Source organism: Mobula birostris, chromosome 10 (assembly GCF_030028105.1).
Source record: "Mobula birostris isolate sMobBir1 chromosome 10, sMobBir1.hap1, whole genome shotgun sequence".
Taxonomy (NCBI): Eukaryota; Metazoa; Chordata; class Chondrichthyes; order Myliobatiformes; family Myliobatidae; genus Mobula; species Mobula birostris.
In genome coordinates, this window is record NC_092379.1 from 136711550 (window position 1) to 136730246 (window position 18697).

Sequence of the window (18697 nt, forward strand, 5' to 3'; positions counted from 1 at the left end):
TGGTATCCTTGCTAACATTTATCCCTGAAATACACCCAGTGGCAACTTTATTAGGTAAATACACTGAGTATATGTTTTTGATCTTCTGCTGCTGTAGTCCATCTACTTCAAGGTTTGAAGTGCTGTGCATCCTGAATGTTCTTCAGCACACCACTGTTGTAATGTATGGTTATTTGAGTCACTGTTGCCTTCCTGTCAGCTTGAACCAGCCAGGCCATTCTCTGACCTCTCTTATTTACAGGACATTTTTGCCCACAGATCTGCTGCTCACTGAATTTTTTTATTTTTGTTTTCCACACCATTCTCTCAAAACTCTAGAAACCGTTGTGTGTGAAAATCCCAGAAGATCAGCAGTATCTAAGATACTCTAACCGCCTCGTCTGGCACCAACAATCATTACATGGTCAAAGTCACTTAGATCACATTTCTTTCCCATTCTGATGTTTAGTCTGAACAATAACTGACCACTCATATCCCCCCATTTATATCGGCAGCCCAGCAGTGGAAACTGCATGCAGTTTCAAACTCCTGGGAGTGCACATCATGCACACCCTCTCATGGTCCTAGAACACATCCTACACAGTCTAGAAAGCTTATTGATGCCTCTTTTTTCTGAGGAGTCTGCACATCCATACTCACTTCATTCTACAGATGCCCAGTGCTGAGCACCCGAACAAGCTGCGTCACTGCTTGGTATGGAAACTGCACCGTGACAGACAAGAAGGTTCTAAAATAGGGTGGTATGATAGGGTCCTGAATTACCCCTATGAACTGTGTTTTTGAAAAGAGAGAGAGAGAGGTATTTAACACCGACATGTTGTTTCAAAAAGAGAGAGAGAGAGAGACGAAGACTATCTTTTGGACTGTCACTTTAAGGCATTGGGAGTAACCTTTGGATTTCTGCTGAGTTGGAGAGAAAGAGAGTGCACCGAGCAGCTCGTAAGTCACTTTGGTGACTGAGGGCGGCGTTATTTGATGGACAATCGATGTTATGATTTTTCGGCAGCGTGTTTATATTTCCAAGGACATTTGCCTGCTTGCACATTTCTTTCACAGTCAAAGGAAGGAGGAGTTATTTGAATGACAGTTGGTACTCAGTACGGTGAGATAAATAGGAAGTCAGATGATATAGACCTCAGGCACATGTTTTGGACACTGAATGAGCTTTGTTGTGCTCACAGAAAAAGAGGGTTTTTGGAGGATCGATCAGTGGCTCTTGTACTGAGAAAAAGGATTGACCGGTGGGGAGTTGTCCATGTGTCCTGGGTTGATAGCTCCACCACAGAAAAATGGTCCCCTTTGTTGTGGTCACAGTCGGTGACCTTTAAAGGATTTCGGAGAACAACGAGAAGATCGACGGGCTCAGCTCAACTGAAGACTCAGATCTCTCCCTCTCTTTCTCTCTCCATCGCTGCTCAACTCAATACCACGAACTGAACTGAACTTTACTCATAATCGTAAGACTATCTATTTACCCCTGGACTTGAAGAAGCTTGGTTTTCATATATATTTTCCACACTTACTTATATATAATCATTTGCTAACCTGTTTGATTTATCTGCATTTATATTACTGTAGTGTGGGCATGTGGCCAAGTGGTTAAGGCATTGGACTAGTGACCTGAAGGTCATGAGTTCGAGCCCCAGCCGAGGCAACGTGTTGTGTCCTTGAGCAAGGCACTTAATCGCATATTGCTCTGCGACAACACTGGTGCCAAGCTGTATGGGTCCTAATGCCCTTCCCTTGGACAACATTGGTGTCGTGGAGAGGGGAGACTTGCAGCATGGGCAACTGCTGGTCTTCCATACAACCTTGCCCAGGCCTGCGCCCTGGAGAGTGAAGACTTTCCAGGCGCAGATCCATGGTCTCGCAAGACTAATGGATGACTTTATTATTTATATTACTGTATTGCATAGTTACTAATAAATATTATTAGTTAATAGCAATACTGGACTCCAAGGTGTTTCCCATTTCTGTTGGTTCTTTAACCTGTCACGAGGTACGTGACAGTGGTCAAAACTGCCCAATACATCACTGGCACCATCTTACCCACCATCATGGACATATATACAGAAAGGTGCCCAAAAAGGGCCAGTAACAGTATGAAGGCCCCCACCCACACTGCTCATGGAAGGTTTGTTCTACTCCCATTAGGGAGAAGGCGACATAGCATCCTCGACCAGTCCAAAGATTTGAAAGCAGTTACTTTCCCCAAGCAGTAAGGCTGATCATCATCTCTGAACAGTAACTCCACCAGTACCTTTTCATTCCCCATCAGTCACCTTCTGTACAGCCTTGCATCACTTTATGGACATACAATCAATCTATTTGTATAAGCTGTCTTATGTAAAGAACTATGCAAAAGACTTGGATACAAATACGTACAGTATGTAGCTAGGGTGCCTAAGACTTCTGCAAGGTACTGTATTTGTCAATGTGGAGCAGAGAGTGAGTTTGTAAATCTGGCAGGAGCAAAGGATGACACACAAAATGCTGGTTGAACTCAGCAGGCCAAGCATCATCTATGGAAAAGAGTACAGCTGACGTCTTGGGCCGAGACCCTTCATCAGGACTGGAGAAAAAAAAGAAGGAAACGATGTAGGGAATAGTGAGGATGGAGCGCTGTGGTAAGGTATGGGACTGGTGGCAAAGAAGGAGGGCCAGGGGCAGGGAGGTGGTGTGGGTACAGACACAGCCAGCCCTGAGTACCAGGCAAGGTCATTTGATTCCAAACAATTGGTTCATTGATCATTACAGAATATCTCTCTTCCCACTCCCTCTCCTCTCCCTTCCCCTTTCCCCAACCATGATTCCCCTCTCCCTGCCTCCTTCCCCCCTCAATCCTTAATAGAGACCCATATCAGAATCAGGTTTATTGTCACTCACATATGTCATGATTTTTTTTTGCAGCAGTACCGTGCAATATATAAAATTACTACAGTAGCGTGCAAAAGTCTCAAGGAAAGTAAATGGCTGGAGATAAGGAATTTGATAGGAGGGGAAAGTGGACTATAGGAGAAAGGCAAGGAGGAAAGCCAGCAGGGGGTGGTGATAGGCAGGCGAGAAGAGGTAAGAGGCCAGAGTGGGGAACAGAAGAAAAGGTGAGGGGGAGGAAATGTTTTTTACTGTAAGGAGAAATGGAGATTCATGCCATCAGGTTGGAGGCTACTCAGACAGTATATAAGGTGTTGCTCCTTCACCCTGAGGGTGGCTTCATCGTGGTATAAGAGGAGGCGTGGACCGACATGCCAGGATGGGAATGGGAATTGGAATTAAAATGTTGGGCCACCAGGAATTTCCACTTTTGGTGGATGAAGCGGAGGTGCTTGATGAAGAGGTCCCCCAATTTACAACGGAGCTTGCCAATTGAGAGGAGGCCAGGTACAATAGACGTCCCCAGCAAAACTGCAGGTGAAGAGTTACCCGACCTAGGACTGTTTATGGCCCTGAATGGAGGTGTGGGAGGAGATGAATGGGGAGGTATAGCACTTTGGCTGCTTTTAGGGATAAGTGCTGGGAGGGAGATTAGTGGGGAAAGACGAGTGGACAAGGGGATCATGGATGGAGCGATCCCTGTGGAAAGTGGAGAGCGGGGCGGAGAAAGGTAAAGATATGTTTCTTGGTAGGATCCCTTTGGAGTTGGCGGAAGTTGTGGAGAATGGTGTGTTGGATGTGAAGACTCATGTGGTGGTAGGTAAAGGCAAGAGGTGTTCTATCGTTGTTAAGGTGATGGGAAGATGGTGTGAGTGCAGCTGTCCAAGAAATAAAGGAGATGCGGATGAGGGCAGCAACAATAGTGAAGGAAGGGAAACCCCATTCTTTGAAGAAGGAGGACATTTCTGATGTCTTGGAAAGGAAGGCCTCATGCTGGGAATAGTTACAGTGGTGATGATGGAACTGAGAAAAGGGAATGGCATTTCTACAGGAGACAGGGTGGGAAGCGGTATAGTCAAGATAACCATGAGAATTAGTGGGTGTATAAAAGATGTCGGTTGACAATTTGTCTCCAGCGGTGGAGACAGAGCGATCAAGAAAGGGGAGGGAGGTATCAGAAATGGACCAAGTGAATTTAAGTTGGTGCTAAAGCTGATGAAATTGACAAGCTCAGCATGGGTGCATGAAGCAGCACCAGCATAGTGGCCAATGTAGCAGATGAAGAGATGGGGAGCATTAATGGTGAAACCTTTGAACATGAACTGTTCTACATAGCCAATGAAAAGACGGGCATAGCTGGGGTCCATGCAGATGCCCATGGCTACCCCTCGAGTCTGGAGACAGTGGGAGGAGCTGAAGGAATAATTGTTGAGGGTGAGGACCAGTTCTGCCAGGCAGAGGAGATAGTGGTAGTGAGGAACTGATTGGTTCTTTTATTGACAAAGAAGTGAAGAGCTTGAAGGCATTCTTGAAGGGGGTAGAAGTGTTTAGGGACTGGACGTCCATAGTGAGAATGAGGCAATCAGGGCCACGGAACTGGAAGTTAGTGAGGAGATCGAGAGCATATCACAGATGTAGTTGGGAAGAGACTGACCCGAGCGGGAAAGAATGGAGTCAAGGTATGAGGACACGGGTTCAGTGGGGCAGGAGCAGGCGGAGACAGTGGGCCTACCCGGACTGCCAGGTTTGTGGATCTTGGGTAGGAGGTAGAAGCGAGCAGTGTGGAGTAAGGGGACTAGGAGTTTGGGGGCAGTGGAGTTTGGTGGAGAGTTGATGAGGTCAGTGATGCTATCGGAGAGAGTTTCCTGATGATCCAGGGTGAATTCCTTTCAAGGGGTAGATACGAGAAGGTGTCTGAGAGTTGCTACCTGGCCTCAGCAAGGTAGAGGTCAGTCTGACACACTACAACAGCACCCCCTTTAATACCCGCAAGATCAAGATCCAAGATTCAAGATCCAAGATTCTCACTTATTTCTCACATGTACATCGAACGTACATTGACGTAATTCATCTTGAATCTTGTATCTTGACTTTGTGGGTTGCCTCCAGATAATCTAGTTTCCACATCCCAAAAAACTAGCTGGCACGTTAATTATCTTCAATGAATCCTTGAAATCATTCTCTCTCTTTGGTAATGTTTTCTTGTGACAGGCAGAGATCCCAGCAGAGATTTCGTTTCAGGATTTTGTGTTGGGTTCAGCATCAATAGAGCCTGTCCAAGTGGGGGCAGCAGCTAAACTGGGGCCTAAATGTTCAGGATATCATGATTCACACTAAATGCTGGAGGAACCGAACACACCCGGCAGCATCTAAAACAGTCCGTCTCCTTCTGTCATGGAAATTCATAGTGAGAATATGTAATCTCCATACAAATAGCACCTGAGGTCAGGATCAAACCTGGGTCCCTGAACCTGTGCAGTGTTAATGCTAATTACTGTATCGCCATAGGTATAATTTAGCACTTCATTCCCATTGTTACTATCTCCTCTTCTGAATACAGTTGTTACGTTTTGTAACTTCAAAACATTAAGCAAATTCAAAGAAGAGGTGAGAGTCTGGGGATACGAGTGTAAATTCATCTTTACTTTAAGCGAGGCGCACACGTATCACGCGGTAGTGTGATGACATATGCAATTAACATATTTTTACTGATAACTCCGAACAAATTATTTAGATAAACAAGAAAGCTTAATCAAACAATATATACACAAGATTACTGAAATACTAAATGCACAACAACAATTGTCCACAATTTCAATCCTCTTACACAAAACTAACTTTCCATTTGTAATCATTTCATTGTTGAGCAAGTTGATAGGATGGTTAGAGAAGACGTATGGTACGTTGGCCTTCATTAGTCAGGGCAATTGAGTTTAAGAGCTCTACAGAACCCTGGCTAGCCCACACCTGGAATATTGTGTTCAGTTTTGGTCACCTCATTATAGGAAGGATATGGAAACTTTAGAGAGGGTGCAGAGGAGATTTACTAGGATGCTGCCTAGATTATAAAACACATCTTGTTTGGAATGGTTGAGTGAGCTAGGGGTTTTCTCTGTAGTAATGAGAGCTGACTTGATAGAGATGTACAAGGTGATAAGAGGCATAGATCAAGTGGACAGTCAGAGACATTTTCCCGGGGCAAAAATGACTAATATGAGGGGGCATAATTTTAAGATAATTGGAGGAAAATGCAGGAGAGATGTCAGAGAAAGGCGGAATTTAGGAGGATGATGGTGCTTGCATCTTCGGAAAAAGCTCTATTTCTATCTTTGACATCTCTTTCTTTCCACTTTCAAGTTTCTTTTGAAGACCCTGACCTGGAGTTACACACTGACTTCAGTCCTTTGAGGAAATGGGACACGCTTTCGGGGCCTCACAACCGGCTGCTTTTCGATATGCCAAGGATGCGGCCTGGAAGACTAGCGTGCTTTCAGGGTGCCGGATTTTTGTGGCTCTGGAGGTGGGCGGATTCAAGGCCGGTACTGCTGCCTGATGCATCGTGGGAGACAGAAGATCGTAAGCAGCGAGCTGGCTGCTGGCTGTGTGCCCAGAGACTCAAGTACTTTGGGCACAGAGCTCGGAAAATGCGACACAACAGACTTTTAGCACCATTAATCAGCAAGTTGCTTTATTATGTCTTCCCTCTTGCTGTGAAATGGAGACAGCTCTTTTTCCCTTATTAGGGAGAGAGAGAGAGAGCCAGTGGTATGTCATAGTACCGGGTGAAAGAGTAGTCTTTGAGGTACTGCAAGTCTGTGTCTTTATTGATGCTCTGCTGCATGCTTGAGTGCTCAGTGGGGGGTGCTGATGCTTTTTTGCTGGTGGGGGAGGGGGGTTGTTGCTTTGCTGCTGCTTATGTGTGGAGGGGGGAGCTGGGGGGGCTTTTGGGTTCTAACATTTAACTGTCATTCATTCTTTGGGGCGCTGCTCTGTTTTCGTGGATGTTTGTGAAGACAAAAAATATCAGAATGCATATCGTATACATTTCTCTGACATTAAATGTACCTATTGAAACCTACTGATAGTTTTTTTACACAGAGAATGGTGTGTGTGTGTGGCACACCAAGCCAGTGGTAGTAGTAGATGCAGATACATTACGGACATTTACAAGACTCTAAGATAGGCACATGGATGATAGAAAAATGGAGGGCTATCTAGAAGGGAAGGGATCAATTGATCTTAGAATAAATTGAAAGGCTAGCACAATATTACGGGCCGAAGGGCCTGAACTGTTGCTGTAATGTTCTTTGATCCTCAGTGTACATTCTGCTCAGTAACACTGAAACATAAACAATCAATACTCCACATACAGCTGAGTTCTCCCCCTTCTGGTTAAAAACCTAAATCCTTTTAAAATTTACAGTTGTGGCCACTTTATTAGGTTCACCTGTACACTTATTCGTTAATGCAAATATCTAATCAGCTAATCACATAGCAGAAACTCAATGCATAAAAGCATGCTGACATGGTCAACAAGTTCAGTTGTTGTTTAGAACAAACATCAGAAGGAGGGAAGAAATGTGACTTTGACCACGGAACGATTGTTGGTACTGGATGGGCTGGTTTGAGTATCTCAGAAACTGTGGATCTCCTGGGATTTTCACACTCAGCAATCTCCAGAATTTACAGAGAGTAGTGTGAAAAACCAAAAAACATCCAGTGAGCGGCAGTTATGTGGGCAAAAAATGCGTTGTTAATGAGAGAGGTCAGAGGAGAATGGCCAGACTGGTTCAAGCTGACAGGAACGTGACGGTCTGCAGCACAATGAGTTCCACTCGTGTACCTAAGAAAGTGGCCACTGAGGTATTCTAGAAACTAATATGAAACTGCACTAAAGTCTTGCTGAAGAACTCTGGAGAGTGACAATGATTTAGACTTGCATTGTTGAATGAATGGCAAGAAGCATCGAAACAGAGTTGAGCTTCTAGTAAACAGAGTATATGAATTTATAGTCTCTACTGCCAGTTTTCAGCTGCACACTCCTTCTTTGAAAATATTCCCAGATGTAATTTAAATTACATGAAACAGGATCACAGGATTCCAAAGAGAAGAATTCCTAAATCCCAAAGAGAAGAATTCCTCGACAATCATTCAGTTCCGCCAGATCAGTCTCCTGAATGTGGAAGGAAAGATCTTCTTTGGTGTCGTGGCTCAAAGACTCTCAGCCTTTTTGCAGAGCAACAACTTCATCGACACATCAGTGCAGAAAGCAGGAATATGTGGATGTCTGGAACATGCAAGTGTCATCTGGCACCAGGTACAAACTGCCAGGACAGAAAAGAAAGACCTGTATGAGGTCTTCCTAGATCCTGCCAATGCTTTTGGGTCGGTGCCTCATGAGACTCTGTGGGCAGCTTTCAACTTTTTCCAGGTTCCAGAGGGCATCACAAAACTGGTCAAAGCGTACTTCCAGGATCTGCAGTTCTGTGTCAGAACACAAGATAGCACCACCACATGGCAGCATCTTGAGATAGGCATAATGGTGGGCTGTACCATCTCTCCTCTGACATTTATCATGGCAATGGAGCTCATTATCCGAGCATCACAATGGGTGGTCGGAGGGAAACGCTTGAAGAATGGGCTGCGTCTTCCTCCAACCAGGGCATACATAGATGACGTGACCACAATAACAACAACAAAAGCATGCACCAAACGCCTGCTGGATAAACTCCAAGGAAACATCAAATGGAGATCAAACCTAGCAAGTCTCGCCGTATCTCAATTGTCAAAGGCTGGCTCACCGACATAAGGTTTTGTATCAACGCTGAGCCAATACCAGCTGTCCTGGAGAAGCCCATCAAAAGCCTCGGATGTTGGTACAACGCAGAGCCCAGAGACACAGAGCAGGTGTAACAACTAAGGCAGGATACAACCAGTGGCCTCAAGCTAATCAACAACACGGCTCTCCCAGGGAGGGTGAAGCTTTGGTGCTTTCAGTTTGGACTGCTGCCCTGACTCATGTGGCCAGTTACCATCTCTGAGGTCACTATGTCTCATGCAAATCGGCTGGAGAGGCTGGTGAGCTCACATGTGAGGAAGTGGCTTGTGCTACCAAGATGCCTTAGCAGCATAGGACTTTACAGGAACGGAGCCCTTTCTCTGCCAATTTCTAGCCTGGTGGAGGAATACAAATGTGCTAAAGCAAGGCTGGAAATAACACCCAAAAAATCTCAGGACCCAATTGTAAGAGGCGTTGCTCCTGCTCTAGCAACAGGGAAGAAATAAACCGCAGCCGCAGCAGTACTGGACGCAGAAGCTGCCCTCCGACTCCGGGACATAGTGGGCTATGTCCAATATGGCAGAGGAGGCTTTGGCCTTGGAGTGATGAAACCTACCTGGCAAAAGGCTACTGCAACTGAACGCCGGCACCTGGTGGTGGAGGAGGTGCGACACCAAGAAGCAGCAGCCAGATGTGCCAAAGCAACATCCCAAGCCAAGCAAGGCTGCTGGATGAGGTGGGAGGGTGTTGAGAGGAGGAAAATCACATGGAGTGAGCTGGGGAGCATGGAGTCAAACAGACTGAGCTTCATCATCAGAGCAACATATGATGTCCTGCCCTCTCCTACAAACCTAAATCTTTGTCTGGGAGAGGATCCAGCCTGTCCTCTGTGCGCAGTTCCGGCATCCCTCAAGCACATCTTGGTTAATTGCAAGACCAGCCTAACACTAGGCAGATACACCTGGCGACACAACCAAGTGCTGAGGTGTTTGGCAAATGAACTTGAGGGTAGGAGAGTAACCACCAACGCCAGGCCTCTCGATGCCCAGACAACAGTCCCACAACTACCACCCTTGATCCGGGAAGGAGAGAAACCAGGGGCGAACCCCTTGCCTCACGACTCATGCCCACTGAGTGCAGCCAGGGACTGGGAAATGCATGTTAATTTAGGCCAGAAACTTACCTTCCCATCTGAAATTGCAATGACCAACCTGCGGCCTGACCTGGTCCTTTGGTCCAACTCCTGCCGGCGTGTCTTTATCATTGAGCTGACGGCCCCCGGGGAGGATGCTGTGGATGGGGCTTATGAACGGAAAAGGCTGCGATATGCCAACCTGGCAGTTGAAGCAGACGAGCGAGGCAGGAACGTAAAAGTGCGCCCAGTCGAGGTGGGGTGCAGGGGCTTTGTAGCCAGTTCCACTGTAAGGCTGCTGAGGGAAGTAGGGGTCAGAGGGCAGGCTCATAGGAAGGCAATCAAAGCACTTGCTAATGCCGCTGAAATGAGCAGTCACTGGCTGTGGCTGAAAAGAAGGATGCTGTCTGGGCTGCCAAGTGACCGTCTAGAGACTAACCATGTGACACACAGCCAAGTCTGATCAGCCTGTGGTGGGCCTGCCTCGGCTGAGGGTGTCTTGTGATAAAAGACCGAAACACCCAGCGATGTGGAGGTACACAACTGAAGATGTGACGTAATGGTAGTAACATCATCTAGTGGTCATCTTTAGGAACTACTTCCACTCAAGTCAAGTGCAGTGCAGAAACTTTAGGGATTGTAATATCCAGTCTTATTAATCAAAGTAATAAAATGGCCACTGAGTGTACGACCATAGCACAAGATATAGAAGCAGTATTGGGCCGTTTGACCTATCAAGTCTGCTCCATGGCTGATCCACATTTGTGGTCTTCTGCAGTTGTAACACATCCAACTCAAGGTTCGATGTGTTGTGCGCTCGGAGATGCTCTTCTGCGCACCACCGTTGTAATGTGTGATTATTTGAGTTACTGTCAACTTCCTGTCAGCTTGAACCAGTCTGGCCATTCTCCGCTGATCTCTCTCATTAACAAGATGTTTCACCCACAGAACTGCCAATCAGTGAATGTTTCTTTTTTGTTTTTCCCCACCACTCTCTATGAACTCTGGAGTCTGTTGTGCATGAAAATCCCAGGAGCTCAGTCATTTCTGGCAAACTCAAACCACCCTGTCTGGCACCAACCACCATTCCACAGTCAAAGTCACTTAGATCACACTTCTTCCCCATTCTGATGTTTGGTCCGAACAACAACTGAACCTCTTGACCATGTCTGTATGCTTTTATGCATTGAGTTGCTGCCACATGATTGGATAATTAGATATTTGCATTAATGAGCAGGTGTACAGGTGTACCTAATAAAGTGCTCACTGATTGCATTTCAATTACAACCGACACAGTTGTTGCATCATCACTCCAGCCAAGTTTCCAACTTTATTCTTTTGTGCTACCCTTCAATAAATACATCACTATTCCCAACATCATTTCAGGAGATCCTGTGAAATCTCATAATATAAGACCATAAGATATAGGAATAGAATTATATCATTTGGCCTATTGAGTTTGTTCCACCATTTCATCATGGCTGAATTAGCGCCAATCTTCTGCCTTCTTCCTGTAACCATTCATGCCCTGGCTAATCAAGAACATATCAAACTCTGTCTTAAATATACAGAATGACTTAGCATCCACGACCGCCTATGACAACGAATTCCACAGATTCACCACTCTTTGTCTAAAGGAATTCCTCTACACCCCCTGTTCCGAGACTGTGTCCTTTGGTGTACAGTGAGCACAGACCCGGAGCCAACAATTGATCCTTATATGTTAACCCTTTCATTTCTGGAATGGTTGTCGTGAACCTCCTCTGAGCCCTCCAATGTCAGCACATACAAAAAATGCTGGTGAACGCAGCAGGCCAGGCAGCATCTATAGGAAGAGGTTCTGTCGATGTTTCGGGCCGAGACCAAGAGACCAAGGCCCGAAACGTCGACCGTACCTCTTCCTATAGATGCTGCCTGGCCTGCTGCGTTTACCAGCATTTTTTGTGTGTGTTGCTTGAATTTCTAGCATCTGCAGATTTCCTCATATTAACGTCAGCACATCCTTTCTTTGATAAGATAATAATATTTTGCTGTTTGAATGATATCCAAACATAGATGTTTTGTATCTGCTGGTAATAGGATATAAGTCATTATAAGCAACACACACAAAATGCTGGGGGAACCTCAACAAATCAGGCAGCATCTATAGAAATGAGTAAACAATGAATGTTTAGAGCTGAGACGCTTTATCAGGACAGGAAAGGAAGGGGGAAGAAGCCAGAATAAGAAGGTTGGCGAGGGGAAGAAGTACAAGCTAGGAGTTGATAGGTGAGGTCAGATTGGGGGAGGGGATTGGCAGTGAAGATGGAGGAGGAGGAATGAAGTAAGAAGCTGGTAAGTGATCGGTGGAAAAATAAAGGACAGGGAAGAAGGACTTGATAGGAGAAGAGTGGACCATGGGAGAAAGGGAAGGAGGGACCCCGGGGGAGATGATCGGCAAGTGAGGAGAAGAGAAGAGGTAAGAGGGGAACCAGAGTGGAGAATTGAAAAGACGGAAGTGGGAAATTACCTGAAGTTGGAGAAAACGATGTAATTATATTTGATTCCACATGGTGGCGATGTCAGACAAGTAGAACTTGTGTATTGGCGCCTTGTATAGAACTGCCGGTTTAGACAATAATCAGAGGTTTAACCTGCTGTAGCTCATCTTTCACCATTCCTTAGGCCTTTCCTGGTACAATACTCACATTGTTGCTATAATGCTGCCAGGGTGAGTGAGCTAAGCAGACAATGAATGCAGAGCATCGTACTTTGGAAGCAAAATTCCCATGAAATTTGGTTAAGTCTGGTGGGGTTGCAGTTCCAGTTATTGTTGTATTCTGGGTTGCCCAGTGACCCGGTGGGGAGAGCTGCTGCCTTACAGGTCTGTGCCTGAGGTTCAGTCCTGGACGAGTCATAGAGTGCTGTGGTACAGAAACAGATTCTTAGGCCCATCTAGTCCATGCTGAACTGTTATTCTGCTTAGTCCCATCGACCCATACCTGGACCATAGCCCTCCTTATCCCTCTTCCCCTCATTCTACACTCCAGGGAAAAATGTCCTAACCTATTCAATCTTTTCCTATAACTTAGATCGTCAAGTCCTGGCAACATCCTTGTAAATTTTCTTAATCATGTTAACTTTACTGTAAGTAAGTGTCCAGAACTGCACACAATGCTCCAAATTTGGCCACACTAAAGTCTTTTGTAACTTCAACAAAATATCCCAACTCTTGGACTCAAAAGTGTGACTTATGAAATGCAATATCCAAAAATCTCTCATTTTGACCCTATGTACCTGTGATACACTTTTCAATGAATTATGAACCTGTATTCCAGGATCTCTCTGCCATGCTTACTCTTTCTGGAATGCCTTTGGAATGTGGGAGGAAACACACACCATCACAGAGAGAATATACAAAGTCCTTACAGACAGCGTCTGGTATGGAATCTGGGTTGCTGGCTCTCTAACAGTTTTACACTAACCGCTGTGCTGCTGTGTCAACCTAAACTGAGAAAAGAAACCCTTTTACTAGTAATAAACACAAGAACTTCTGCAGATGACGGAAATCCAAAGCAACACACACAAAACGCTGGAGTAACTTAGCAGGTCAGGTAGCATCTATGGAAATGAATAAGCAGTAGACGTTTCGGGCCAGGGCCCTTCATCAGGACGTGAAAAGAAGGGGGAGGATGCCAGAATAAGAAGTTGGGTGGAGGGGAAAGAGTACAAGGTAGAAGGTGATAGGTGAAGCCTGGTGGGTAGGGGGAGGGAGGTGGTAAAAAGCTGGGAGGTGATCGATGGAGGAGGTAAAGGATAGGAGAGGAAAGAATCTGATAGGAGGGGAGAGTGAACCCTGGGAGAAAGAGAAGGAGGAAAAGCATCGGGGAGGTGATAGGCAGGTAAGGAGGAGGTAAGAGACCAGAATGGGGAATAGAAGAAAAGAGGAGGGGAGTGGGGAGCAAAAAAAAATTACCAGCTGTTGGCAAAATTGATCCTTTTACTTGTACTGTCATGTCAGCACTCTGAAAATGATGATCATTTGGTGTTTGATCCCAGCTCATCCAATCCCTTTTTATACAAATTTTGCCCTTTTCAATATTTATCCACTCTGCTTCTAATCCTGTTTCCATTTCCTACACCCTGACAGCCTGTAATCCTCACCGTGACATGTGAATCAAAGCCAGGAGATACACACTGAATTCAGAGAACTCTGGAAGTGATATCTGCAGGGGCACTTTCCACACACAAGTTACTCCAGGCTGCAGGAGGATGTGCCGATGGTCACACTGAAACTCAGCGCAGCCAACACCAAGGCTCTGTGGGGAAGGACGACAGTCTGGCCTCAATCCGCTACAGGATATAGAGGGGCTGAGCTTGGTGGGAAAGCCCCTCAAACAATGAAAGGGTGGGTTACCCCAGAAGTTCATGAGTGGCATTGGAGCAGCCTTTTAAAGTTAACACCACTGAATATGTTGACCAGGAAGTGCTGGTTCTCACCATCCAGGATGTTCCCTCTTCTCCTTACTACCATCAGGAAGGAGATATGGGAGCCTGACGACCCACACTCAATGATTTAGGAACAGCTTATTCCCCTCCGCCATCAGATGTCTGAGCAGTCCCTGTTTATTATTATGAATAAAGTTAGCTTTGAAATATAAGAAAAGTTATTTAAAACGCTGAATCTCTTACTCTTGGAAAGTTATGCGTTCGCAGGAACTATAGAAGCTTCCTAGATCTCTGCATCTCCGGTCAGCAGACCAAAGGGAGCTGAAACTGATAAGTGAGACCTGAATTGAACACATAACGGGTTCAAGGAGCAAAATGCTTGTCCTTAATCCTTCAAAGTTCTTCAACCTCTGACTGCAAAGTAAATTTCTAACTTTTCCCTTTGGCAACCTTATGATCAAATCTAAGTTAAAGAAACTGAAATTGTGATGTTATAAGACAACAGGAAAGGGTTTACACATCATGATGAGCAGACACAAAACTGTGTCATCCAAATGAAAACCTTGGTCCTTATTGATAAATTCTTCACATTTGAAAATGTTTTATCAGACATACAGTATGGAACAGGCCCTTCTAGCCCAACAAGCTGTGCCACCCAACAGCCAGCCAGCAACATGCACAAAATGCTTGCAAGGCAGCGTCTATGGAAAAGAGTAAACAGCCGACGTTTTGGGCTGAGACCTTTCCTCAGGACTGGAAAGAAAGATGAGAAATCAGAGTAAGAAGGAGGGGTAGGGGAAGAAGAAGTACAAGGGTGGTAGGTGATAGGTGAAACTGGGAGAGGGGGAGAGGTTGAAATAAATAGCAGAAAGGTTGATTGGTGAAAGAGATAAAGGGCTGGAGGAGGGGGAATCTGACATGAGAGGATAGAAAGCCATGGAGGAAAAGGAAGGAGGAGTACCAGAGGGAGGTGATGGGCAGGTAATGAGATAGGCTGAGAGAGGGAAACAAGAATGGGAAATGATGAAGGAGAGGAAGGGGCAATTACTAGAAGTTTGAGAAATTGATGTTCATGCCATCAGGTTGGCGGCTACTCAGAAGAAATATAATGTGTTGTTCCTCCAACCTGAGTGTGGCCTCATCGCAGCAGTAAAGGAGGACATGGACTAACACACCGGAACAGGAATGAGAAGTAGAATTGAAATGGGTGGCAAAAACAGGACAACTTACAATGACCAATTAACCTACTAACCAGTACATCTTTGGACCGTGGGAGAAAACCGAACCAGCTGGAAGAAACCCACGGGGTCACAGGGAGAACATACAAACACTTTACAGGCAGCCCTGGATTTGAACTCTGAACTCCAACACCCCAAGCTGTAATAGCATTGTGCTAACCCCTACACTACATAGCTACCTTGCATTGTTGCAGTTTCAGATTCATTTATTTATCACATGTACACTGAAATGCAGAGTGAAATGTGTCATTTGTGTTATCAACCAACACAAGCTAAGTGTGCGCTGGGGTCTGAGGCTGTCGGAATATACTTAACCAATTTCAGTGGCAGTTTAAATCACCAATGTTGCTAGCCATTCCTCTTGGTCAACAACAGACCTGTAGAGAGTTAAAGTCATAGGAAGATGTTGTTCAAGAGCAGACCATTTGGCTCATCAACTCCACACTAACCATCAACCACTCCTTTACAGTAATCCTGCATTCGTCCCATTTTTCACATTGTCCCGACATTCCCTGCAGGGCTCCCCACTCTCCTGGGAAATAAGGACAAATTACAGAGGCCATTAAGCCTACTAACCAGCACATCTTTGGGATGTGGGAGGAAACGAGAGCTGGGAAAACCCACGTGCTCACAGCAAGAAGGTGCAAACTCCACAGATGGAGTCCAACTGAGCCTGTGTCCTCGGTACTATGAGACAATGTCTTTACTAACTGACTTTGAGCTTTCAAGCAACTGTTCATACATGAAACTTTAGCTTCATTTTTCTCAAGAGCTGATTGAAACACCAGCCCTTACTGTCTTACTATTTTTTTATATAGACTTTGTTCATGGTATCATCACTATTTTTTGGGTAATGAAGCCCTTTAAGTGTCTTTAACTGCAAGTGTATCCTCAATCATCAGGCTCTAGAACTGCCGGGGATAACGTCAATCATCTCAAAACTGAACCTCTCCCACAACCCATGGACTCTTCATCTCATGTTCTCATGTTTATTGCTTATTTTTTTTTTTGGCCTTGCAGAGTTTGTTTTTTTTTGCACATTGGTTGTTTGTCCATTTTGTCGTGTATGGTTTTTCACTGTTTCTATTGTGTTTTTTGTATTTACTGTGAATGCCCACAAGAAAATGAATCTCAGGGTTCTATCTGATGACATATATATATATATATATATATATACTTAGATAATAAATTTACTTTGAACATGAGGTGAGTTTGACCACACCCTGACCATGTGTTGACAGTGTGAATATGGAACGGACCCAGCTTCAAAGTAAGAGCCAAATCCTCTGAGTCAATCCAACTACCTGGCTTGACGTATCACCTGAATTATCCGTCCCGGGTGCATTCAAGCTCCCGGTTTCTTCAAGCATTGCTGAGAACAGTCAACAAGGTGAATTACAAGTCTTATGAGGAAAGGTTGAGCGAGCTGCGCCTTTTCACTTTGGTGTGAAGGAGGAGGTGGGGTGCATTGCTCCAGTTGTAAAAGAGGCATGGATCGAGTGGACAGCCAGAGACTCTTTCCCAGGGCGGAGATAACTAGCACAAGTAGGCAGAACTTTAAGGTAGAGCAACACACTTAAATTGCTGGAGGAACTCCAGCAGCCAGGCAGCGTCTGCAGTGGGAAATAACCAGTTGACATTTTGGGCTGAGACCCTCCATCAGGACGTGTTTCAGTCTTGGCATTTTGTGTGTGTTGCTCTGGATCTTCAGTGTCGGCAGAATCTCTTGTCTTTATAACATTAACATAAGAGGAAAGTATAGGGTGGATGTCAGAGGTAGGTTTTATTACACAGAGCATGGTAGATACGTGGAACGCAGTGCCAAGGGTAGTGATACAGGCAGGTACGTTAGGGAAATTTAGGAAACTCTCAGACAGGTGCATGGATAATAAAGAAATGGAAGGCTATGTGGCAGGGAAGGGTTCGATTGATTTTGGAGTAAGTTAAAAGATCGGCACATTATCGTGGGTCAAAGGGCCTGTACTGTGCTGTTCTCAGAGTCACAGACCACTACAGCGCAGAGACAGGCCCTACAGCCCATCTAGTCCGTGCTGAACAGTTTTTAATAAGGAAGAGCAACACACATCAAAGTTGCTGGTGAACGCAGCAGGCCAGACAGCATCTGTAGGAAGAGGTGCAGTCGACGTTTCAGGCCGAGACCCTTCGTCAGGACTAACTGAAGGAAGAGTGAGTAAGGGATTTGAAAGTTGGAGGGGGAGGGGGAGATCCAAAATGATAGGAGAAGACAGGAGGGGGAGGGATAGAGCCAAGAGCTGGACAGGTGATAGGCAAAAGGGGATACGAGAGGATCATGGGACAGGAGGTCCGGGAAGAAAGACAAGGGGGGGGGGACCCAGAGGATGGGCAAGAGGTATATTCTGAGGGACAGAGGGAGAAAAAGGAGAGTGAGAGAAAGAATGTGTGCATAAAAATAAGTAACAGTGGGTCGTACCCCATCTGTTACTTATTTTTATGCACACATTTTTTCTCTCACTCTCCTTTTTCTCCCTCAGTCCCTCTGAATATACCCCTTGCCCATCCTCTAGGTCCCCCCCCCACCCCCTTGTCTTTCTTCCTGGACCTCCTGTCCCATGATCCTCTCGTATCCCCTTTTGCCTATCACCTGTCCAGCTCTTGGCTCCATCCCTCCCCCTCCTGTCTTGTCCTATCATTTTGGATCTCCCCCTCTCCCTCCAACTTTCAAATCCCTTACTCACTCTTCCTTCAGTTAGTCTTGACGAAGGGTCTCGGCCTGAAACGTCGACTGCACCTCTTCCTACAGATGCTGCCTGGCCTGCTGCGTTCAGCAGCAACTTTGATGTGGGTTGCTTGAATTTCCAGCATCTGCAGAATTCCTGTTGTTTGCGTTTAATAAGGAAGAACCGGTTTTGCAATTTGCATGCCAGTTATGGAGCTTACAGTCATAGAAACCAGCCTCTGACCCATTGAGTCCACACAACTATCTTCATCAAGCTGATACGAAAAGTGTGAGAGTGTTATTATTGCCTAGGCTGTAAATGGAATAATTTTATTTGATTTAGAAACACAGCAGGGAAACAGGTCCTTCAGTCCCAACAAGCCTATGCAGCCTAATATATCAATGTGACCTTTTAACTTATTAATCTGTATGTCTTTGGCAAGACAGGTGAAACCAGGGCCCCTGGAGAAAACTGGAAGGGTCACAGGAAGAATGTGAAAATTCCTTCCAGACAACAGTGGGAATTGAACTCATGTCGCTGTAATAAC